The sequence below is a fragment of the Dermacentor andersoni genome, chromosome 1 (assembly GCF_023375885.2).
Source record: "Dermacentor andersoni chromosome 1, qqDerAnde1_hic_scaffold, whole genome shotgun sequence".
Classification (NCBI taxonomy): domain Eukaryota; kingdom Metazoa; phylum Arthropoda; class Arachnida; order Ixodida; family Ixodidae; genus Dermacentor; species Dermacentor andersoni.
Window position 1 is genome coordinate 284,458,881 of NC_092814.1, and position 25,533 is coordinate 284,484,413.

The following is a 25,533-nucleotide window of genomic DNA, read 5'->3' on the forward strand; positions in this document are numbered from 1 at the left end:
ACCGCTGGCTCAAGATAACCCTGGATGGAACAGGAAATCGGCAGAACGGAGAGCGCGTTGTCACGAGCAGTATTGAATGGGACGAGACAACACGGGACTCCACGCGCCGTTGCCGCATGCCGCAAAACGCGACTGTGGACTTGCCCGCGCGCGTCTGCCGCGCGGGCGCTTGCCGCGTGCTGCGTGTCGCGCGCGTTTTTGTCGCTAGTGGTCCTGGACTCTCGCCGACCTCGGCACGCTCGTCAAGTGCGTCGCTAGCGCTTGCTTTAGCGCTAGCTCATAGCGAGTGGCATGTGCGGAGGGCAGTATAGTGTCACCGCTATACAGGGTGTTTCACGCAACTTGAGCCAAACTTTAAAAAATATGCAAATGCAGCGTAGCTGGACCGAAACGAAGGTAATGTTGTTTGCCGTCGCTTGAACATACTGAGACAGTTTCTTTTGGTATTCCACCTAATTAGATAATTAGTCTCAATTAATTAATCAAATTCTCAGATATTATAATTATATGCGAAGTGTAAATGAGAAAATAGTAGTGCAACACGAAACACTCCCGATACAGCTTTCCGTTGCTCAATTACACGAAAGAGTTTTTTCCAAGCGTGAAAGAAGCCCGCACGCATAGACGCAACACTACCACGCGACTGCCCGCTCGAGGCACTTTGCATGCATTCACGGGCTTCTTTCACGTGTGTTTCGGAAAAACACTTTTACGTAGCACGTATTAACGCGATAGTGTTAGGGGCCCCGTGTAGCAGAAAATCCAGCGTCCAGCGCCAGACATCGTTTCCGCAAAAATATTTTAGAACCACCCATACCCAGGCCCTGCATGTGGCGCAGGGAAGTTACTGAATTGAATTCCTCAAGCTTAAATACTTACACACAACCTACAAACATGATAGCGTCGGATTGTAATTTGAATACACGAGAAAACATAATTATGTCACGCGAAAACTCAAACAAGCCCCTTTTCCAGTATTTCTACCATACATAGACCGCCCACGGCGTCCGCCATTTGCGCGCGCAGGCGCGCAAATATCTCGGAGGCCACGGAGCGGCGCGCCCGTTTCCTTAAAACACTTCCAGATGGCGCTCGCCTCCGTCGCATCGTAAAGCCCCTTAATCTCCCAAAGTACCGCCATTCACTTCCCTCCTCCTCCGCTCGGCGCGGCCTCGACGGTGGCGCCGCCGGTGCTGGGCCTGCCGTAGCAGACGACGGCTAACACGCTACGGGAGGAAATCCGCAGAAAAGTTTGTTCGAGCCCTGCAGAGCAGTTTTTTCAATCGAGATCTTTCTTCGTCAGTCGGTAACTGGCCTTTAGAATTTCGTGCTGGAATTGCGGAACGAATAGAGAAAAGGACCATTCAAGGCGTATTTAAGGCGTAAAGCGCGCGACGTTGAGAGTTCATGTTGCTGAAACACGACGCAAGCACGCGGTGTACTCAAACACGCGCGTAATTACCAAAGTTTCAGGTGTTGACAGCGTGAAAGTATGTGTACATGGTTTCGTAGGTTCATTTGCATACCTGCAGGATACTTTTGTTCGGCCGGCGCGTGAGAGATTCCGGCTGTGTGCGGTCAGCAATGCCAATGCGGCCGTTTTTTTCATTGCAGGGTGCTTTGGTAATCGTGAAGATATATTTTTTTGTACAAGTACTGCGCCAGGAGGGCAGATGTAATGGCTAACAGAGGCCTCTGAAGAGCACGTGACATTACAATAAAGCAGGCGGCGCAGGGAGCGTTCGCATACAAAATTGGCTGTCCGCGATCTTATACCCCCTTGGCATGCACAGGCTTCGGCAAGCCCCATCCAGCCCTGGTTCTAGCTTTGGTGTTCCCGTTGGCGCTTTGGTGCCCTGGAGGCCGCCGTCAATAGTACGAAATAATGACAAGTTGTTACAACTAGCAAATAAAATTTATTTAAGAAATACAATCGCGCCGAGGCGCCAACTTCTAAAGCAGCGCTAGCGCGCCCGCGCGAGTATTATGACACGCCAACGAGGAATTTACCGGCCCACGTACGAGTCTACGATCAAAGTGCACGGTAAACATCCCCAGGCGAGCTAGATAAAGTTATCCGGAGCCATCCACTACGACCTCCATCCTAGCTTTAGTCGCTTCGGAGCGTTAAAAACGTTAATCACAACAAATCAAATCAATACATGCAGGCGTACATTCGAAGCTAAAAGACTGCATCGTAAGTCATAGTGAGCCTTGCAAAAGCGTCGAGAATGTGCTAACTTATGGTAGAGCTGAAAACACACCCTGAATAAAGTCGCTTTTATGTCACAGGCCAGCTGCAGATGCGTGCATTTCACCGCAAGACGAAAATACATGAAACAAGGAGAGCACATCCGGAAAAACAAAGTCAACCGACGCGCTAAAAACCACGCACAGCATGAACACACACTTTTTCGAAGCGGAAGGTGTGAACTAGGCTCAAAAGAAGAGGTTGTGAGCAGCCGTGGCCCTTCACAGAGCCGTGCGTTCTTTGCCACTTCCTCGAAGTCAGCCTGCCCGATCCTGTGAATCCACACTTCTTTTTGCGTTGCGCCCGCCGGATGGCAAAGTAAAAGGCTTTTTGCCCTCGCTGTGTCTGTTGCGGCAACCGAAGGCGTAGCAGCACGGCATCGCAATTAAGTTCTCGGCCTTAACACATTCTCTATTACGCTAACGCACTCCGTCAGTCCGCCTGCCGTACTTTCGTCGCGCAGGCCCAACAATGGAGGTCGGCGCGCGCTGGAAAGAAAAAATATACAAAAGCGTGGTGCCTGCTTCCACGTGACACAGTTTGGCCAATGGGGGAGCGGAGGAGGATGGGGCGACAGGAGGCGTGGAGGAGGAGGCGCCAGGGTGAGCGGGGTGGCGGAAAGATCTAAGAATGGCGCTACTTTTGAAAAATTGAGGGGTTTTATCGCATCGCGGCCCACGCAAGAGGCCGCGTTTCTACCAGAAAGCTCGCCTTCGTGCATAGCGTTCGCCGCGATCGTGAAGGAAAGAAACAAAATAGGAGAGGCCTTGACATCACGTTTTTGAAGCGGAAATGCCGCCATGTTGGTGTGCCATCTCCCGTTGCGCCTCCAATCAGCTCGCCGAAGCAGATAGGCGGGAGCTTTGAACTTGCATTGCTACGAGCCGCTGGTAGTGTGTGCTGCTGACGCGCGTCAGAACAGAGCCAACGAAACTTCTGTAACAGTTTTAGTGAAGCAGACGCGCTCCTGTGCGTTTCCGTGGCACGTTGAAGACGACGACGAAGACCCACGCCATGATTAATTGAGTGTGTCTGCTGCTGACTGACAGCTCGCACTCACAGACCCAAAACACAACTGTCAAGCCTACACACCACGCTCCAAAGTCAGGTTGTCTCGCGAACAGAATCGGCTGCGAGAAAGACACGGGCCGAATAAGCCAAGCCCTCTCTTTACAGAGGCGAAGAGCAGCAGCAAGAGCTTGCGCGCGTGTGTGTGTGCGTGCGTGGGTGTGTGTGTGTGAAAAGTAGGAATTCTGCCAGAGCGAGCGCTTGAAAGTTTACTACGGGTAAAGCAGCTATCAAATGCGGACAGTGTACGGTAACGGCACTGATGGCCGAAACCTAGATAACCTATATAGATGGCCGAAAAAAAAAACGCCCAACACACGTCGTCCTGCCGACCGACGTCTTCGGCGCTAACAGATCGCCTTCATGTTCGCTCTGTTATAAAAGCGGCTCGTTACAATATTATTCAATATTAATATTCATTCAATATTATTAGCGGCCGAGGCATGACACTATCCAAAAAGACTCGTTTACGTACAACGATGCTGTTTCCTATCCTCATAATCCACCGCCACCGCGAACTATTTACGTCGCACGTTCCTAGATGTGGCGGCGACTCAAGAAAGCGGCGCGCGAGCCGATCTCTGCACACTGCAGGGCAATCTACACGACGAAGCGCGTGCTTTCGAAAGCCTGCCCGTGATTTTTTTTGTTCTCTCTTCCAGGCGGGTGGCACCTGCTGAGACACGCTGCTTGGCAGCAGTTCCTGGCGACTCTCTCCGGACCGTGCCTGTGGGTGTGCGCGTCGACACCGGGACGGCGGCGGTTTAGCTGGTGGAAGACGCCCAATGGAGAGTGACTGACGGGCGTCTATAGCCGGGTGCGACGCACGCGGTCCTCTTGCGTCGTTTTTGGCCAGGGTCATATTGATGTATGGGGCGCGTTTCGCCCGCGGCAGTCGCCGAGGCGGGGGTCTACTTCGCGCCAGACACAACAAGCAATCCGGACGCCGCCTCTGGGCTGGCGCGCCTGTGCTTCGAAGCCGACCCTTAATGCGTCGTTGCTATAGAGCCGGATTCTTGATCTGTCCCGGAACAAAGAGGGATCCCTGATCGACGCTCGCTGTACACAAGTAGGCTTCTTTTCATTCCTTCGCCTCCCCCATCCCCCGTCTTTTTTTATTTGCGTCCACAAAGAAAGCAGACGACGTCGTTCCAGTCGCTGTGGAAAAGGCAGTTGCGCAACCTCTACACTTCTCGGCCAAACAAATCCGCAAGACAAGCTGTTGCGCGGAAAAAGAGAGAAAAAAATTATGAGACGAGGAAGGAAAGAAAATCCGCATACGCATTTGCTTGTTTGCACGCCCTTGGTTTCACGCCTCCTGCGCTCGTTTGCATCGACAGTGACGAACGCGGAGGAGGGCTCCTCGCATATACTGTACAGGCGGAGCCTGCGATGCCAGAGGATTACGGTATCGCAAGCACGCAAGAACCAATTCTAACTGTAACACACTATTGCGAAGAGGTTGAAAATTTTGTGGTAGGTAGCACAGGTTACCTTTATCGAAACAGAAGTCCAAGAACCGTTTCTGAGGCGCGGTAACAACATGATTCGTATAAGAAACATCTACGCCGTTGAGCGACTGTGTGGAGTATAATATGGATGAAACATTTCAACTGGCCCATTGATGCCTGACCCAAACACAGAAAACATCGCTGCCTTCTATGGTTGCAACGGTAGAAGCAACGTATTTTCCTATACGAAGCAATTAAGGTGAACTGGTTCGCTGCCCTGCCCAGGCAGTTTACGCGTAGAATAACAACGACATTAATAGTTATAAGCAAGAAGAAGGACGAAGGAGCCCAAACCAAACGAGGGCTGGGTCAGAAACGAAACTATTGGCCGTGGAGCGAGTACTGTGACACATTGCCATTTTCAAATGATTCCGAAACGACAGTCTATCGACTCAACGGCATGACCGTCTCTTAAAGCCCTCCTTACAGCAAGACTTGTACTGTCTTACAGCCACTTCAAAGGCTAGATCAAAATTCTGCGATCTTTCAACCACGTGTAAGTGCACCAACATGTCACACTTTACAGGGTATCCCACGTAAATTGAGCCACACATTAAAGATATGCAAATGCCACGTAGCTGGACAGAACCAAGGTATAATGTTGTATGCCGTCGCTTGGAGATAGAGTTCACCCCGCCTAATTAGATAATTAGTCTTAATTAATTAATCAACTTATCGAAGATTGAGATTAGATGAAAAGTGTCAATTAGGAAATTGTAGAGTAACATGAAAAAATCGCGATACAGCTTGCTGTTGTTCGATACGTGCTATATAAAAGTGTTTTTCCGAGTCTGAAAGAAGCCCGCAAATACACGCAAAATTGCCGCGCGATTGGCCGCTCGAGGAACTTTGCGTGTACTTACGGGCTTCTTTCACGCTCGAAAAAAAAAAAAAAAAAAACGTTTATGTGGCACGTATTGAGCAACAGAAAGCTGCATCGGGGAGTTTTTCATGTTGCTGTGCAATTATCTCAGTGACAATTTTCATCTGAAATGAAATTATGGGGTTTTACGTGCCAAAACCACTTTCTGATTATGAGGCACGCCGTAGTGGAGGACTCCGGAAATTTCGACCACCCGGGGTTCTTTAACGTGCACCTAAATCTAAGCACACGGGTGGTTTCGCATTTCGCCCCCATCGAAATGCGGCCGCCGTGGCCGGGATTCGATCCCGCGACCTCGTGCTCAGCAGCCCAACACCGTACACCATAGCCACTGAGCAACCACGGCGGGTACTTTTCATCTAATCATAATATTTGATAAGTTGATTAAATAATTCAGACTAATGATCTAATTAGGCGGAATGAAAAAGAAATAATGTGAGTATCTCCAACCGACGGCATAGAACATTATACCTTGGTTCTGTCCAGCTACATGGCATTTGCATATCTTTAATGTGTGGCTCAAATTACGTAGGACACCCTGTATAGCCCATGGGTGCCACGCTTATACGTCAACCCTATAAAGCCGGGTCGGGTCTTGTCGGGAGGAAATCCAGTCGCGGGATTCCTGTAAACGGCAGTGGGTCAAGCCAAGCGAGCGTCGAGACGGGTTCGGGCCATTCCGCCTGCAAGAGATGGGTTGACTCACTCAAACCTATACAAATTCGTAAACAAACGCGTCGGGCTGGATCAGCTCGACTCTTGACTCGACAAGCTCGGGTCGAGTTCATGCAAACCAAGCTACAGCCCACAAAGGTTGCGCGTTAGCGAAAAAGTTGTCTCCGTCTCTCCTTCGCCGGAGCGGTAGAGGTCAACCGACAGCAGCTGGAAACAGAAATATGGACGGTTTGGGGCGATTTTCGAGCTGCCATTTAACAGGCATTTCGCGGGGCTCCTGGAATGATGGCAAGCCAAACACAGAAGGTGCACAATGCAACGGGGTAGGGAATATGTGTGTAACGACGGGGCAGAGAATACGAAAAGAGTGCCGGTGAGCTGCAGACATGGTTCATGCGGGGGCGATTGGGGGAAGGGCGATGCAACGTAAGGGCCGATTTACGCTCGAGCCGCCCATCGCCGCAAGCCACACCGCGCTCGTGCTGTCGCGCAAAAGATTGCACGTATCAAACACTTGTGCACAAATTTCGGTTTACAATGTGTGCACAGTGTATACCTTACACATTGTAAACCGAAATTTGCGCACAAGTGTTTGATACGTGCAATCTTCCGCGCGACCGCACGCGTGCGGTGCGGCTTGCGGCGATGGGCGGCTCGAGCGTAAATCGGCCCTGCACTACACGCAACGACACTTGGGACGTTCGCAGTGAAGTCACTGCAGGTGCATGGTTTGTGCATGGTGCCACGGAGTCCTGCGCTACGCGCATGTTAACCAAGGCGCAACCGCACCTGCGTCGCCCTTCTTCTCTTGCTGATGCAGCGGTTTCGTGAACCACGTCTGCACCAGGCCTGCGAGAAAAAAAGAGACAGAGAGAAGAAACGAGAGGTGTAGTGAGAGCACGGTTTCCAGTTATCTTGCAAACAGAAAGATTTCAGAGCCCGCATTATTATCACAATGTCTGAGTTTATTAATGGCGTTGAGATGGGTTTATTTCGTTTTAAGAAGCAGGTTGGCGGTCACGAAGCTATAGAGTTAAAACGTTTGTTCAGTAAGGCAGACTTGCTGGCGCGAAATCTTTTCCTGAGAAGGGCTTCTTTCATTTTAGGAAGCACGTTGCCGGTCAGCAAGCCGTAGGATTAAACAGTTTGTTCGGTAATGAACAATTGTTGGTACGGAAGCTTTCCCCGAGAAGGGTTTGTTTCGTTTTCGGAAGCAGGTTGCCGGTCAGGAAGCTGTAGGGTTAAAATGTTTGTTCGGTAAGAAGTGCGTGTTCTGCAATGCAAAATTAAAAAATTATGGGGTTTTACGTGCTAAAACCACTTTCTGATTATCAGGCACGCCGTAATGGAGGACTCCGGAAATTTTGACCACCTGGGGTTCTTTAACGTGCACCAAAATCTAAGTACACGGGTGTTTTCGCATTTCGCCCCCATCGAAATGCGGCAGCCGTGGCCGGGATTCGATCCCGCGACCTCGTGCTCAGCAGCCTAACACCATAGCCACTGAGCAACCACGGCGGGTGTTCTGCAATGCACGTTGGTTGAGAAGCATCAACTCGGTGAACAAGATTCCATCACACTGCAGAAGCCGCAATGCTTTTTGAACCTTTCAGCCTCGCTTAACTCCTGGACCCGATGTACTTCTTCTAACGCGAACTATAGTAACCGATCACACGAGATGCTGTCAACAGTCCAATACTGCTCCGTCTTAGATTAGTGCAGCTTTCGCCCATCCTATATAATGTTTACACAAGGGCTTCCTTCGTCGATAGACAGAAACGCGTCTGCGCGTCGGCACGACAGCATGCGGCCTCTTCAATGCGCGAATTTCGGCAATCGGATACAAGTGCACTATATTGTCCCTAACGTCATGCTTAGACTGAGGTGTGCAGCCCTAAGAACTATTAGCAAAAATGCTTGAGCGCATGCGTATCTTTACTAGCAGTAAGTAAATTTAACCTAGTAACCGTAATACGAAATCGCTACCGGATCGCACGCCCGGCGAATAATGCCCGTGGTTATATGACTACCCGTGTCACACGGGCACCCACGAACTCCGCTGAGCATGAAGCTCCCTAATGGTTATTTACGACAAGGAAGTTGCGGGCGTGTCACACGGCACAGTACGAGCTTTCGACGGGAGCCGCATGGGACACAAACGGCGGTGCTGCGCTTATCTCCTAGTGCAAAGTTCCACATATGTTGTCGCCCTTAAAGCAATCTATACGTAGTCTTTTTTTTTACGCAGTATGTAATCTAATAAAATAAAGCGAGAAAGTGTGCTATATGTTGAAAGCAATGCTGGCCACACTGCACTCTAGTTTTGCTGCGTGGGTGCACGTTGTGCGACCGATGCGCGACTGACTACGAGATAGAGTTGCGTGCAGTGAAATCGTGCGTGTGTGCGTGTTCGCGATGGACTAGGCTTATGTCGAAGTACTGCTTCCAGATGAGTGACGAAACCGAAAAAGGCAAAAAGAAGGTCGCGCTCGCCATGGCCGCAGTAACTGGCATAGCACCCGCAGCTAGCGCACGGAGAAACAAACGAAATGGCGGAACGACATTTCGCCCATGTGGCATGGTGAAGCATTGGTGTACAGGGTACAGGCACTGGGTGTCCTTAAAAACAAACTACGAACTTCCATTACGTGGTGTATTACGCAAGAAAAAAATTAATATTGCTAAAATTTATAAATGAGCTATAGTTATGACGATATTGTTTGCGCGGTTTCCTATGTAGCTGCAGCTATTTGGAAACTAGAGCACTCCGTCGAGCTGTAATGGTGACTGCCGAACGTATACCTTCACCAAGAACTCCATTACACTTCCTTAGCGGAAGGGAGACCGTGTGACACCCAGCGCATCTCCATCGAGATAAAGACGACGGAGTTGAAAGGAGTTTGCGGGTGCACGTGTGACAGGGGTATAAAAAAATCAAAGGCTCAATGTCCGTCACAAAGGCCACGTGCAAAAGCGTAGCTACACAAGTTGTGAGATCTGCACGCGTTAACACTGTCGCGGCGAATGACGAATGATGCGACGGTGACGCGTCACCTTTGGAGCAGGCACGGCGATAACATTAAGTTAGTCCAATATCGATAGCGACATAACTACCGCAAATAGCGCACCCTGTTTAGCGACACTTTTCGACACGCACATGATATAGCTGACTGGCGTTCTTTCTATTGCCGCTTTCTATGCGCGCGGCTGGCTGATCACCTTTGTGAAATTTCCTAAGCGTTGTTCTCGAATGTTTTCCACTGTAGGTGCGCATCAACTGCGAACAACGATACTTATTTAGTCGGTGTTGCCAGAATTTCTTTAAGGCACTGTGCAGTCGCGAACAGTGAAAGGCGCGTACACTACGGTCACTTATTGACAAAACAGTCACGGCACTCGCGGCCTCTGCGCACAGCAGCCGTACAGCTCTGCACAGCAGCACGGAGCGCCTCCGGGAGCTAGGGCTGACCAACACATATGAAGAGCTCGTCGCTGCCACGATCATCGCGGAGCGAGAGCGCCTTAACGCCACGCCCCAGGGACGTCGTTTATTAAGACGCCTGCACTACCCCCTGGCTCCGCAATTTTGAGGGGACGAGACTCCACTAATACCCCTCGCTCTGAGAACACGGCTACACGTGGATCCCATTCCACCCAACATGCACCCGACATACCACGCAAGAGGAAGACGAGCCAGGGCGACAGCCCTGCTACAAAGGCCGGGCCACCCGGACACGTATTTCGCGGACGCAAGTCTGTACCCCCACACAACAACACGGACCCCCGCTTTCGTGGCGGTCGCGACAAATAGTGCACGCATGGTCGCGGCTGCGTCCTTGCACACCTCGTCCAGCGCAACGGCGGAGGCCGCCGCCATTGCACTAGCCGTACGAGCTGCCGAAGCAAACGGCCGATCGGTTCACGTGCTCAAGGACTCAGGACGCATGCGGTCTATACCGCACGGGCATCACAGCGAAACGATGGTAACAAGGGCAGCGACGACGACGACGGAGGCAACAATAACGAAGAAACAAAAAAAGTCGCAGTTGGAAAGGCGAAGCATCGATTGCGATAGCAAGTTAGCAAACAGCCATACAAACCAAGGGTAATACATTTATCGGCCGTATCAATTTGTAAACATTCGCCGGCTAACTAAATTAAATTAACAAGCATAGTGTCAGCGTGCACAGCAAACATGAACACATCACACTCGATGACCGCGGGCACTCGCTGTCAAAACGCTGACGTAAGGAAACGCGGCAGCAGCAGCGAGCGAAGTGATCTTGGCGCTGTCTATCGCTACAACGCAAAGTCAGCGTCGAGAACCCACAACACGCACAAAGATACGAGCCGCCGACGAGGATAGACTCTGCCCCCAACGCAGATCGCTTCTCAAAAAACGGCCGCGCGACCGCGCGCAGCCGCCACATGAGCAGTTGCAGCGGGAGTAGAACGCCGCCCCCGCCCCTCCCTCCCATCCCCGCGGTGCCTCGCAACGTGGGGTGCCTCGTGCGCGACGGAAGTCGGCGCGCTTCCTCTCAGCTTTCGTCCCTTTGGCGTGGGCGAGATGACCCGCGATCGGCGGCTTCACTCGCACATACAACGTAGGGTGCGCGGCGTCAGTGTTATCACCCTTGGACTTTATACGGAACCTCAGGGCGACATCGACGGCAGAAATGCGCTTGGAGTGTCCATAGAATTAAAAAATAAACGCGTGACAGACAACGGCACTATGCACGACGGCGCTAGGCTTCGCCTGCGCGTACTAAGGCCACAAACAGATAGTCAAAGGGCGACGGCAGAATCCCGCCGTGTTGGAGTGTTAGGATCGGCCTGCAGCTATTTCAGCCCGCTGCACGTGTTCCGATCCAACCGGGACGGTGGCGCACTTCAGAGAACTGCGGATAACCGGCAGCCACGTGGCGAGGGGTCAGCTCAGGGGAGTCCTCAAAGGGAGGTAGTTGGCGGAACCTCCCCATGCGCTTTTCGAGACACCAGACAATGTGCTACCCGGGTTCGCCACTCGGAACGGCTCCGAGTTCGACGAAGCAAGCTTTGTGCGCAACACGACAACGCCGCCCTGTTCTGCTATGAGTGGGGGAGTTGCCGCGGGAATGCCGTCGAAGGCTCCTTCCCATGCACTTTTCGAGACACCAGACAATGTGCTACCTGGGTGCGCCACCCGGGCCAGCTCAGAGTTCTACGAAGCCCCTCTGACGTCGGCTCCGGACCATTGCACCTATGTGTGTGTGTGTGTGTGTGTGTGTGTGTACGTGTATGAGGCGGGCCCTCATCCTCCTCCAAGTCGAGAGCCCGCCTCCTCCAAAAGGGCGGGTCATCTTCAATGACGTCGAACTATGACGTCGAACAGAATGCTTATAAGCAGCGATTGTCGGCTGCTAGAGTGTGCTCGTTGTCGTGCTCGAAATGTACTCGTGAGCTGTGAGCTCGTTTGCTGTATGCTCGTCTTGCGGCCACCATTTGGGAGTCACGCTAGACTGTCGATGTATCTCATGTTCAACTGTTAATAACATGTAAATAAATCCTGCTCTCCTAAGTCCCGACGAAGAGTCAAGCTCCTTCCTACAGCTACGACTGCCAAATCTTACATCTGAATGGCAGCGGAGAGATCGGCCTACAGCTCGTAGATCGTCCGACAACTCTAACAAATGGTGGCAGCGGCGAGATCGTCCGACGACTCTTACAGGAGCGACACGGCTCGCTTGCATGTGGTCGACCACGACGCTTGCAAGCGAATGCTGTCAGCCGCCTCGCACTGATGTACCGCGCAAGAACACAGGGCCGTAGGAGTAGGGAACTGGTCGAGTGAGGGGACCGCATGGATGGATGGGTGCTATGAGCGTTCCCTTTGAAAGAGAGGCGGTGAGTTGCGCCACCAAGCTCTTGTTCTTATTTTGCCTAATGTCCTACCTATCTTTTCGAAACACCACACACACACGTCCGCAAATAATTCCCTGCATCAAACTTTATGACCCACCACTGCAATTTTGTTATTGTGCGCCTCCGTTGTTTGCGGTCTCACTACTTATCTGCCACCAAACCTCCAATCGCCGCTTACTAATCTCTATTGCGGACATGTTTACTTTTCCCCTGCTATCCCTAAACACAAGAGCTTCAAGGAGCTCATGGGAGCCTAAACCGACAGCTGGGTAGGTATCTCCACATTCGAACAAAACATGTTCCATCGAACGCAATGTTCCGCATTGAAACCACCTCGCCGCCCCCTACCAGGAGCGTGGACGACAACGGTCTTCAGCTTCGTGGTGCATGTTTATGAAGACCCGGAGACGCATGACGCGATATACACTGTAAACAAGGAGCAAAATAATCGAGGAAAATGAAAGGCTCAACTAAGTAAGGCGTTACTACAAATATTTCGGTTCATATACGAGGAACATTTTTGATTGAATTTGGAGACATAAGCGCATGTATATCGATCTAAAAGAATTAAGGAGCAGGCTGGCAACTGTCGCCAAAAGACGCACAACGCCCGGGCCTGTTCTTCGGAAAGGGAGGCATAGACGCACATAGAAAGAAAAATGAGAAATTGAGGTAAAGACGGAAGAAGATAATGACGGCACGGCACAAATACTACAACGTAGATGTACTAAAAAGAAGAGAGTGCACTGCAGTAGAAGAAAGGAAGAAAAGAAAAAGCAAGTAGCGATAACACGCCTCCCGGTGATATCCAAACTGAAAATCACCGCGTGACGCACTCTTCTCGCTGGCTTCAATTATTTTCTTTCATACACTGGATCATTGCATTATATTTGCAACCACATGGTTGCAAATACCACGACGAAGACGCGAGCAATCGTGCTACAAACAAAGTTACGCGGCGCCATATATATTGAGACTTCTCTTTAGGAGCATCAGAAATACGGGCATTTCATAGGCGCGAGGTAGCCCTAACCAAAAAGGTTTATGCCGGCGGCCAGTATTAGATTTTTCGGACGATCCCACCGCTGCCAACCAGATGTAGGAGTCGTCGGACGTTCTCGCCGCTGCCACCATTTGAAGGAGTTGACGGTCGTAGAGAGGAACTCGGTGAACAGGATTTATTTACATTATTTACATCTTCAACAAGACATACATCGACAGTCTAGCGTGGCTCCCAAATGGCCCCCGCAAGACGACGCATACAGCAAACAGCTTACGAGCACACAGCTCACTACGACAAGCACGACAACGAGCACGCACCAGCAGCCGGCAAACGCTGCTTAACCACTTGTCCCCCCCCACTTGATTCCAAGCGAACGGAAACGTTCGTCCAGACATCGTTCGACGTCACCGTTCGACGTCACCGTTCGACGTCACCGTAGATGACCCGCCCTTTTGGAGGAGGCGTACTCACATACTCGTTTTGCACACACACACAGGTGTAAAGGTCCGGAGCCGACGTCAGAGGGGCTTTGTAGAACTCTGCTCCGTGCCGGGTTGCGCGGCCGGGTACCACATTCCTGAGCTGACCCCGCGCCACGTGGCTGCCGGTTATCCGCAGTTCTCTGAAGTGCGCCCCGTCTGGTTGGATTGGAACACGTGCAGCGGGCTGAAATAGCTGGCACGTTGCCACCCCGTACGGCCATTCCTAACACCAGATGCACCGCAGTTCACTACCAAGTGAACTGTCACAGAACCCGCACCCTCATAACTGTGGTAGATGTTTTGTGGGTTCATGTGCACTGCATACAGCTACGCAATCAACTCTTGGCATTCTCGTATTTTATTTAGCTTTAAGTCGCACTGCGAGGCTACTGAGCGTTCACAAGCAAGCCCTTACGCGCGTGAAATAAAGGTAGAAAACAGAGAAAAAGGGCACTGCCACGCGTATTAAAGTAGGCGTGCGTTCAAAAAGCGGCTAACGCGCACAATGTTGGCGGCGCTACAAGATTCTGCTCAATCATTAGCCAGTAATTACCTGCGCGCTAATACTGCTGTGCTAGTCCTTGCAGGGTCGTAATATTTCCGCAGCTATCATTATTCAGCCTTTTCTTTTCATCCTTCCTGTTTCTTCTTCTTCTTCTTTTTTTTTTTATGTGTGCGTTGTTTAAGGTGACAACGGCTCGGAAGCGGCGGCACCTGTAGGCGCCAACACACTTAATCACACAGCCGCGCAAATGAAATTAAAAACACATAAAGCGACACTACACAGCCACCGCGGAAATTGTGCTCCTCGCTAGACCGCGTATGTAGTACGTACCAGCCATCTACGAACTTGGCTCGCATCCCGCGCGCCACGGCAGCTCCATCGTCCCCGGCCGCCGGCGCGCCGATCTGCTGACGCCACGAAGGGGAGCACAGATTATCGGCCTCGCGAGGGGAAGCGCTTGATGCGTGGTGCCGAACACGGCTCATCACAGTCATTAGTCGTTCTATTAAAAACCGCCGCACGAGGCCTAGCGGCGGCCAAGTGTAGTATTAAGTCCGCCCCTTCGGGCGGAGGGTTTTGGGTGTGTGGATTATACATTGCCGACAAGCCGAGTTTGGGGGCATCGAAAGCTCGGCTTGACACACGTTGAGGTGAAGGGGAAGACGCGAGGAGGAGGGGGGGGGGGGAGTCTACGACTCTAACGCAGCGATTTGTCGAACGCCCCCTGCAGTGCGGCGCGCATTACCAGCAGCACGCGCGCGCGGCGAAAACAAATGGCGCTGCCGGGGGCACCGCCTTGTCTACCAGCCCGCGCGAGACAAATGCGAAGCTAATGAGGCCCCGGAGGAAGGGGGGGCGCGGTGACTAATGGCCGCTGAAGCCGCGCACGCGCCCGGCCGCCGTGCGAGTCTCGCGAACAGTGCGCCCGCGTCGCCCGTCGACGAGGCAGGCAGTCGCGCCACCGCCTTCGAAAAGCGCCCGATTCGTCGCGGAGAAAGCGACATTTGTTCCGTGCGGCGAACCACGATGCTTGTTCGTGCCAAAGTGGCCCGGTATGCGCTCCACATGAGCACCGTTTTCATATTGCTACGGCACAATATGCGCGATCACGAAAGGCTTGCAGTGTGAAGACGACGACGACGATTAGAAGCTAGCGCGGGCTGTTGCCTCTTGGCCAAGCGCAGCGTATTTTCCTTGTAAATATATTTGTACATAGCTTTTCGTCTGCGTCTTCCTACGTAACATATCTGGTGGAGGTGGACGTTCCCTGTACCTCGTCACGGAGCTTCGCAGTGGACGGTACGTCGAGCCTTCCTTCATGGCTCCCGGCGACGACAACCCGACTCCGCCGGCTCCGACACCTGCTGCCACTTCGACGACCTACATCACTCTCCCCGCTCCCCGTGATCCTGGCGTATTCTCGGGCCAAGATGGGGAAGACGTCGATGACTGGATCAGCCTGTATGAACACGTCAGCCGCAATAACCGGTGGGACCCAACTATTATGCTCGCCAACGTAGTCTTTTACCTCGGTGGCACACCTCGAGTTTGGTATCGCACGCACGAAGATGAGCTCACCAGTTGGGATTCACTTAAGACACAGCTTCGAGACTTGTTCGGCAACCCCGGCAACCCCAAACGCAAAGTTACGCCGCCTCGTGTTTAACTATATATGTTCAATCAACGCAGATGTGCGGGCAGAACTGACCAAGTGTCCTTCCGAATCAACGCCGGGGTCTTCCGGGAAGATTAATTTTGCTACCCACTGATGCGCAAGTGCGGATCTTCCGAAAGCGGTCGTGTGCATGGATGCGCCGAAGGTAACATGAAATAATCCGGCGAAGCATCTCCCGTGTCGCTGGGGTGTGTGGGAAGTAGAAAAAAGAGCGCGCCGTGTATACCGGCATGCCCGTGACGACGTGTGCGGATCTCCGCTACTTTGTCGCTTCCACGCCATGTAGCTTTTCGACAATGCAGGTCTGCTGCGGCGGCGGCGAGGAGATGCTGTCGAAAAAGTGTGCGCACAGAATTTGTCAAGCGCTTTCAACCAACATACAGCTTGTTGCAATCGCACCGCTGGCACGAGTTGTTGCAAATGGGTCGCAAGCCTCAAGGGTAGCGTTGGCCTGGCGGCCTGGGGCACAACTGGAAGCATCCGAAGGTCCTGGCAAAGCATGAGTCGACTGCTAACAGAACAACTTGTTTATTCTAGCATCGCAAAAGAGCGGCCGGTCAGGTCGACCGAAGTGGAGAGACGGGAGAGCACGCTACTCAACGGAAGAAATCGGAGCCTCTCTCTTGGCGTCCGGGGGCAGCTGCTTTTATACTCTCGCAGTTGAGGGCAAGAAGGAACGTCTCGTCAGAGGCGCACGTGACGGGGCACGGACACGCTGAGAGACAGGTTGAGACGAGTGTAGTGACGCATCCGCCGGGCCGGCGCCGGTCAGACCTCCTCGCTTCACACTTGGGGAGCTCCTCTCCCCGGCTGCCGCGCTTTGACAAGCGTGGGCACCAACATGCACACACACACACACGCACACTTGAAGACACGTGGCATTGAAACATGCCTGGACGCGCTTGGCGGGGAGGCGTATCGGCGGCGCTGAACGGGCCAAAATGTCCGCCGCTTTGAACGAAGCCCCGGCGTCCGTTGTATCCGCGCCGGCTATACCGCGCGTCGTAGGCGAAACGTAACAAGCTTAACGTAGGGCATTCAAGCCTGACTGTACACTTCAAGTTTTCATAAGACACCAAATCCGCGTCGCTTTATTATTTTGGTGGTAAAAGCCGGTGGGCAAGTAGCACCGCTGTACAGTAGCCGCCAAATGAAAAAAAAAAAATGAATGCCGAAAGAAAATAATAGTTCGCGAAATCAAACGATAGACGAACAATGCGTAAAATGCCACGCTTGGAGATTTGAAGTATCGATTAATGATTATAACTCGCACTGTCCTACTTCCTTTTAGTAATGCACGCGAGAGGCGAGGCCTCTGACAGATCACACGCATAGCGTTCTCAGCCTGTATCAACGTGTTGGATGAAGAGGAGCAGATGCAGTCATGTCGATCTTATTACTATGCACGACACACCGGCATTGCATGTATAAGCCGGTTGTGCCTCGCCTTTGACCACGCAGCCGCGTCGCCTGGCGGACTGGCCTAGACCGCCGACGTCATTCATGTAGTTCGCTTAACCGAGGTTCCTTGCTGACGCGATACGTGATATACATGCTTAAAGAACGGCCTCGGGATTGCGGTGGCGTCTGTATGTGACCGCGGAAACGACTCGATCCAGCAGAAAGGTTCTATTAAACTCGGACCACTCTAGTTATTGGCTCAAGGGAGTAGTTTTCATACAAGAGAGCTGTGCACACACGAGCGGACACTTTCGAAATGGTGCGGCACATTGCAAACTTCCAAGAAACCCCTGATGTTTCATCACAGCGTGCCCGCACAAGATTAGTTCTCAGGGATCACGGACATAGAGAGCGCAGGAGAGATGCCGGCCGGTATAGTTGGCCACCAAGACAAATAAATGCATCTGTCCAAATCCAGATAAAAGGCACTTTGAGGAGCAGGCGAGCGCAAACAAGAAGGCCGCTATATAGGAAAATAATGTTTTCCAGTGACACGCATGCTAGTCCCACCCGATAGTCCATGTATATGTAGGCACCTTTTGCACTGACGCTTTCCATTGTGACAGCAGCGCCAGAACAGAATGAGCGAGCTCGTGGAAACAAAATGGCAGGGACGTGACGGACAGTCGCCCTGAAACCTCCGACCGCTTATTACGGAGCGAGAGTGCCTGGACCCCGGGTACTTCCGAGAGCCCTAAAGAATACGACGTCTCTCATATCTTTAAAACACAGACTTTAAATTAATATGTTAAAATATAGCGATCTTTTTTTTGCCCAGCAATGCCTACGTTTAAAAGGGCCCTGGACCACTTTTTATCCAAGTCGAGAAACGCATTTGAAGTTAAAATCTACTATTTCAGAAATACTTTGTCGAAATAAGTACTTCAATGCGTTCGCATAAGCGGAGTTATTGGCAATCGAATGCCGCGTATGATGCTATTCGCAGTGCTTCCGCTGCTTCGATAACTCGCACTGCGAAGGCTACGGCAAAGCGGGGCGTCCCCACAGTACTCCGCTTACTGAACGTCACCGTGGCGCTCAGTTCAAATTTGCTTTTGGATGTTGGATGCTGAGGACCACCGCGCCAACCGCGGTCGTCCTCAGCGAGCCGCAGTGCGCTCAGCCAGCGGACTCGTCTCGCGCACCCCGCGGCGGTCGCGGCATCTACGCTACGTAACAGACCGCAGCTATACACGCAACTGCAGTGCGCATGCGCAGGGTTCGCGTTGCGCCCGACAGAGCTCGAGTGCACGCTCGCGCTCGTACGCCCCAGTCTGGCCGTGCTATATACGTGGTGCAGACCGGCTTTGTCCTGCACCATGCAGCTTGAACGACAGACAGTGCCCCCGTCCAACTTGCGTGTTTTGAAGCGCTATCAGTAGCTCAATACGAAGCGAAGTCTGCCAAGGCCTCCAACCAGGAGCGACCAGGAGTGATCGCGCGCTGGCAAGCGTGCGTGTGGTCTGACCTGAAGTTTCGCGTGGTTCGGCGGTAGTTGAGCGTTCAAAACCAGTCGAAATTAGCGAGACCCGGCGGTTACGACACCGACAATCGCGGTGGCCAAAGTTTGATTCCTACGCGTGCGGCCGCGGCCGAGCGTGAGCACACGATAGCGGGCTTCTTCCGGATAAGCACGTAATTATTATCGAAATTCGAAAGCAGATTTTCGAGCTTACTTCAGCCTGTTCATTAAACTTCGTCAATAAACACACACCGTAACAGTAGGAAGAAGCGCACTGATCCAAATACCCTTCTCGATTGACGTCAGCTATTGGCCGCGTATGGCAATCCGCGTATGGAATCCGCGTATGGGAGAGTGAGTAGCAGGCTTCTGCTGAAAAGATGGCGTACGAGTGAGAGGCGGAATCGCGCTGCGCTTGCGAGCTCCACGCGCCGCGCACGACTGCAAAACGTGGCTGAGACGTCCACAGCAGCGTACGCTACCCGCGGGCTACGTCATTTCACCAAGACCAAGGGGTGGTTCAGGACGCCTTTAAGTGTGGAGGCCAATTCTGTGATTGTTCTTTTTATTATTATTATTATTATTATTATTATTATTATTATTATTATTATTATTATTATTATTATTATTATTAGATGACTTCAGAAGGCTTGACGTACCCTTTTTCTCGAAGGAATGTGGTCGGGTAACACCCTTTATATTCCTATTCACTGTAACTTTTAATTCGCACGACCTACGCAAAACAAAGACTTTCTAAACTAAACAGCAGTCTGCACTACTCACAGCTCTTGCGGCGAATCAAGGAAGCCTCACAGTTCTACAGCAGCAGTGCTTCGTCACATGTAAAGCACCACACGTTTTGTTAATTTGAATTTGGTTCAATTCTGAGGTTTTACGCGTCAGAACCTAGATCTGATTATGAGGCACGCCGTAGCGTGAGACTCTGGATTAATTTTGACCACCAGGGGATCTTTAACGTGCCCCCAATGCACGGGAGACACAGGCATTTTCGCATTCCGCCCCCGTCGAAATGCGGCCGCCGCGGCCGGGATTTTATCCCCCGACCTGGCGCTTAACAGCGCAACACCATGACCATAGCCGATAAGCCACCGCGGCGGGTCGTTTTGCTGATGAAAAATTCCACCTGAAATCGTTTACCTTATAACAAATAAGATGTTTATTCAGTATCTGAATGCAAGATAACCAGCTGCAGGCTTCACAAAAGGTCTTCTAGGTTCCATTGTTACACTAAGCTCGGTTGTTCCTATAAAGAAAAGTGCACCAGACCAAGTGCGAAGATCTTGCGTTTCCCCCCCAGCCTTTCCCGTGTGCTATTTTTGAAATCAGTGCCGCTAAACGGCACTGATCCCACGTTATTTATTTTGCACACACACAGAAGCACACACACACAAAAGCACGCGCTAAACAGCGAGTCAGCAAAATCAGAGTGGCTTTTGTTTTATTTAAACCATCTAATCGCGCAATAAAAAGAAAACTATATGAAAGGCTAATAATTTTGCTTTTACCTTAGCTAAGCCCCTTGAAGTGAAGTAAAAAAAAAAGGAAAAAAATAAGCCGCACGCTTATATTTGTTGCCGAAATTCGATGCCCTCGCTTGACATCGGCTAACTTCGCGGCAGATGCGAAGGTAAGCCACCGTAGCTTTGACAGGAAAAACAATGCAACCGGTCAGTCGCGCATTTCTCAAGTGCATACTGCGCCGCCAGTCACGTGTAATGCAATGTACAGTGCAATTGCCAAAGTCGTTTGAAGCGCACGTACGTTTGCGAACAGTGGTTGGTTAACGTAGGCTGATTATCTTCACTACCACCACCGACACCCATGAAGTTATGCTGCTTTTACCTTAAGCAACGATGGCTGCAACCGAAATTGTTGGCAGTGTTTATTATTATTTTCTTTCTATGTGATCAAGTCACAGGCCCATGCGGGCAGCTATGCGATATTTCAGAATAAACGAGGAATTTTAGTTTATGCAGCGCTGCCTCAAGAACGTTCGGCTACCATTAAAGGTGCGTTAAACCCGACGATCACCGACCGGCGACGTCAAACGCGTCGTTCGCTGCATTGAGAATGCAGTTATTTCCAAGTTTCGTTGCGGAAAAAAAAAAAAAAAACCTCAGAAGCTTCGTATTTTTCGCCTTTCAGTTTGCCCATGCTGCAGCTACTAAGCCATCGGCGAGAAGCTAACAGCAAGCAGAAAAAGAAAAAAAGAAAGAAACGAAACCGAAACGTTCGGGCCTTTTCTCTCTCTCTTTTTTTTTGTGTGTGTGTTGCGGTAGCGCTTGTAAACATTCCCAACAGCTCAATGGTTCGGGCGTGACTGATGAGCCGAGGGGAGGCGAAAAACCTTGAGTCAACGAGCCAAAACATCTGGAAACGTCTTCCTGCCTCCGTGAACGCATTTTCCGAGTTTTTGGCTCACTCGGTAAGAAAACGGGCTGACTTACGCGCTCGGATCGGAGAACACAAGCGGAAAGGTTTTACGGGGCCGCGCCACCCTTGTTCCCGGCTCGCGCCCAGCCAGCCCTCTCACCACTCCTCACAGCCAGGCGAGGTGGAACGCGGCGAGAAAGCCGGAACTCGAGGCTTTGTTTTCTCTTTCCAGGGTCAGACGATGCGTCTCCCCCGTGTCTCGCTCTCTCCGCGTACCGGGCAGCGCTGCTGTGGCACTGAGTTGCGAAAGGTCGCCACGAAGAGAGGCGCGCCGCCGGCTGCGCACTTCCACCGCTCGGTCACGGGATACACGCGCCGCCCGCAGGCGCGGGGAAGCGTCCGCGGGCCCTCGCGTGATCGCGCCGCCAAGGTGAGGAAAAGCGGCTCAGCAGAGCGCACCACCACCGCAGCGGAGGGAAGAACAAACAGCGCGGACGAGTCAACAAGCAGCCGTCACTCGGGGTTCGTTCGACACGCGACCGAGGATGTGTGCACCGACCAGAGGAGAGGAGCCACCGACCCGGGAGAGACATCGCGCTTCCGCGCGCCCCAGTGTAACACATGACCGGGTTCGCCATGCCCACGCCTGCTAAATGGACGAGCAGACGGTGCCCGTGACGCCTGCGCAAGTACGCGCGAGCGACGCGAGATTGGCGGTATGCGTGCATCGACGACGAACGTTCACGTCGAATCGCAAGGTGGCTAGCGAGGAGAGAGAGAGAGGACACCGCCAGTGTCCCAGAACATTTCGAGAGGACACCGCCAGAGCATTTCGCAAGTTGTTTCGAGTGTTCGCGTTCGACCAGTAGAAAACGTCCACGGGCCGTGAGCTATCATCGGACGAGAGCATTCGCGAACACTTTCCACGGGCTCGGTTTCGTCGCGCCCTGGCAGCCTGCTCGCCAGACCTGCAGCATGGAAAGGCACGCGCGCTACGCAGTTCATCGCCGTGGGTGCACAAGCGCAAACACGTGTTCGAAAAGTACAGAGGGAAACCATAAACAGACAGGCTCTCAAAAGTGAAAAAATACATCTCCATACCGCCACGAATGCTATGTCCGTGTGCATTCGGAGGTCTCTGGACGATTCGTGGAAGGAACGTGAAGCGCGCTTCTCGCCGCATACAGATGTCAAACGATTACGAAGCGTGTTCTCTTATTTTTCTTTTCTTTAATACAATAGTCACGCTTCGCTGGACTAGAATATACTTTAGGAGCAATCGAGACTTGAAGACATTGGAGGGAGAGACAAGATATTCCTCAAGCCGTAGCAGTAATGTGATACGAGTGATGGCAGCAGAAACGTGGTGCGAAGTACGATTCTGACATATGAAAGAAAACTTGAAACCAGGTATTATGCGTTTCACGTGCAGCTCCAGCCGCTGCAGTGGTATGTGCTTAAGCAGAAGAAAAAAAAAAAGAGAGAGAGAAAGGACGAAACTGGTAATTCAGAACCGGATTAATTTAAAAGTTTCCACGACACGGGCGGGAAAAAAAAAGACATAATATAGCATGACGAAGGGCGAGTCTAGTTCATTTCCAAAGCCATACCTTTGGTACGACCATTGTCGTCTTTATATTGTGATGAGCTCGTGATTGTTTTCCAGTAGGTTTTCTAAGATCACTAAGAAGGGAGGCGGGACTCCGGTATAGGCTTCATCGAAGAAGCGAACTGGCAAAATGCCCAGCCCTGGAACGAGCACCACACTACGACTGGCCAGCAAGGTAACTTAAGCGGAAGCTTTAGCTCGGGTGCTCCTATCTAAATACATGTAGAAGGAGAATTCGTTTTTCTCGACATCCACTGCACCAAATTTGACGAGGTTTGTTGTTTGTTGCATTTAAAAGAAAAACTTAAAATCTCGTGACTTTGACTTCGGTTGTCAATTCTTTATTAAAAATTGGCAAAAATCGAAAATTTTCAAAAAACAAAACTCTCAAGTTTACAACTCTGTAACTGAACAACGAAAAATTATAATGAAATTCTGTGAATTGCATCTAATAGTACATCTAAAGCGCACAAAATTGATATGTTACACATGATTATCGAAAAATTTAATGATATGGAAATACAGCTTTCGCAGAACCCTTGTAAACAACGTAAAAAGTTCACGTAAGATGTAAAATGACATATCGAATTTGTCCGCTTTGAATGATGTAATGGGTGCCGTTTACAGAACCGCGATATCTGTTCTTGATGCAGAGCTATGAATTGGTAAACTTCGTGCTTCTATTTTTTCCAAACTGTCTAATATTTGAAAATCTTTTTAACAAAATTCAAGCCTTAAATCGAAATTACACTTCCAAGAGTCACTAGAATTTAACTTTCTCTCTCAAATGGGACAAATTTCATTAAAATCGGCGCAGGGGTTATCTCAGAAAAACGTTTTTGCGTTTTACATGTATTTGAATAGGCCGCGTCGGAGTTGGGCCCGAGCTTCCTTTTAAGGACCCCTTCGCAATAGCAGTATCAAGTCAACTGACACTGGGCTTCAACTTTCCACTTCTGGCTACCCGCGGGCTGCCAGAGCCAGCGTCTTCGTTTTTCTCGGGTTGCTCCGCCCACCGCGCCACGCACTTCCGCCGGGCGTTCGTTTTGCTCGGGCCGGACGGTTCTGGCTACCCGCGGGCTGCCAGAACCTGCCAGGACGATTTCGTTCTGGTTGCTCTCTGGAAGTTCTCTGGCTATACGACTGAAAGAGGCAATGGGCGCTCGCCGCCATCTTTGTGGGGACTTCACGGATTGCAACGCGGGCGCTTGAGGACTTAAATTTACCTCGCTTAGCCAACTGTCTGCGGTAATCTTCGGATTTCCTTTCGGATTTCCTTACTTCTAGTTATCTTTTTAGGTGCTAACGCTCCGTTCCGCATTGCGAAGCGGTGTGATACGAGCAGTGGCGAACCGTTTGAAGCTTTTGTGGGTGTATGTGTGTGTGTCTCCTGAAGGCTTCTTCGCGGCGGTGATCGGCGAGCCGCGCTCTCATGCGAGCATGTTATCTGCATCGTGTTCCACGCAAGTTGTAGACGCTCATTCACACATTGCGGTACATTTTGGGTTCGTCTTTCTCTGGTGGCGTTCCTTTTCACATATCTCGCGTATGTATATCTCCTTTCTCTGCAGTTAGCTAAGGCTTTGCAGCTAGCCCGTGTTCGCTCCGTCTCTCCGTCGTATGCTTGGGTGGCAGCTCGAAACCGATGTGCAGGCCGTTGATCTAAGAATGCACTGATTGAGTAATAGGCACACGTACAGTCACGTGCGATATAACTTGCAACACCGATGCCCGTGGTCGAAGGGGCTCCAAAACTGTACGACTTCGCAAACACAGGGTAAGTTCCAAACCTAAACACAGCTTCAATTAGTGGTATTTATTAAAGCGCTATTTCGCATGTCGGAGCCGCCGCGCAGCCCTGGAGCCTCTTCAACCACGAACAAGGGTGTTGCAAGTCATATTGCACGCGACTGTACATTAGACACACGCACATGATAGCGACCAATGTGGTTTTTCGTGTGAAACGTTTCGCTGGTCACAGGCGACGTGCATTTTCATGCGCCAGCCACGTCCCCAGCTCCTTAGGGTCAAAATGAGAAGCTCCATCAGCCACAACAAACCTTCTGAAATCGAAGCAGGTTTACCAGCCGTACCCGATATTCTGCTTTTTCATGTCTTGTAAAGTGATCACACAACGCCAACTCATCGATGTCGCCGGTGGGCGACGTGATCGCTGCGAGCAGGGATCCTCGAGCTATCGCTTTCGAGTATACAATCACTTACGCGCGATTTCGCGTCTTGTAACCGGACGCGTCGGAGGCCATCTGTTGCGCTGCACAGGGCGATGTTGGCTCAGTGCGCGTCCTGCGCCGAGTCGCGCGAAAGGGATAGTGTCCCTGAATGTAACTATATATTTCCAAGCTGGCAACGCATAAATGGGCCCACTATACGCCGAGCGCGCGCCAGCCTCGCCGGGCGCTGCCACGCTGGTAGCATGTTTACAATCGGCCAGCTGTCCCGGCGTTCGATTTTGCTAACTTCGGGCAGGTTTGGGTTGCCTTGAGATCCCAGCCCACGTGACTTCCTATCAGGACCGGAACTAGCTGGCTGCCATCTAGCTGCCAGCGGGCTGCCAGAACTCCGAAAATCGAAGAGGCCCACTGGTGAACGCAACACGGTTCGGCGGATACCGATGAACCTGCGCGCCCGCCCG

The 25,533-nt window shown here is 51.5% G+C and overlaps 1 protein-coding gene across 3 annotated transcripts in view; it reads right to left on the reverse strand.

Moving 5' to 3' along the window:
* The window catches only part of Pde11 (Phosphodiesterase 11), a 255,259-nt gene that overhangs the window by 159,028 nt on the left and 70,698 nt on the right, over positions 1 to 25,533 (reverse strand). The window contains exon 2 of one of the 3 annotated variants that reach the window (XM_050195770.3): positions 7,178 to 7,237. The exons of the other annotated variants lie outside the window; for them this stretch is intronic. The gene's annotated coding sequence lies outside the window, so the exon portion shown is untranslated. The remainder of the gene's footprint in view (positions 1 to 7,177; positions 7,238 to 25,533) is intronic. 3 annotated transcript variants of the gene reach the window in all.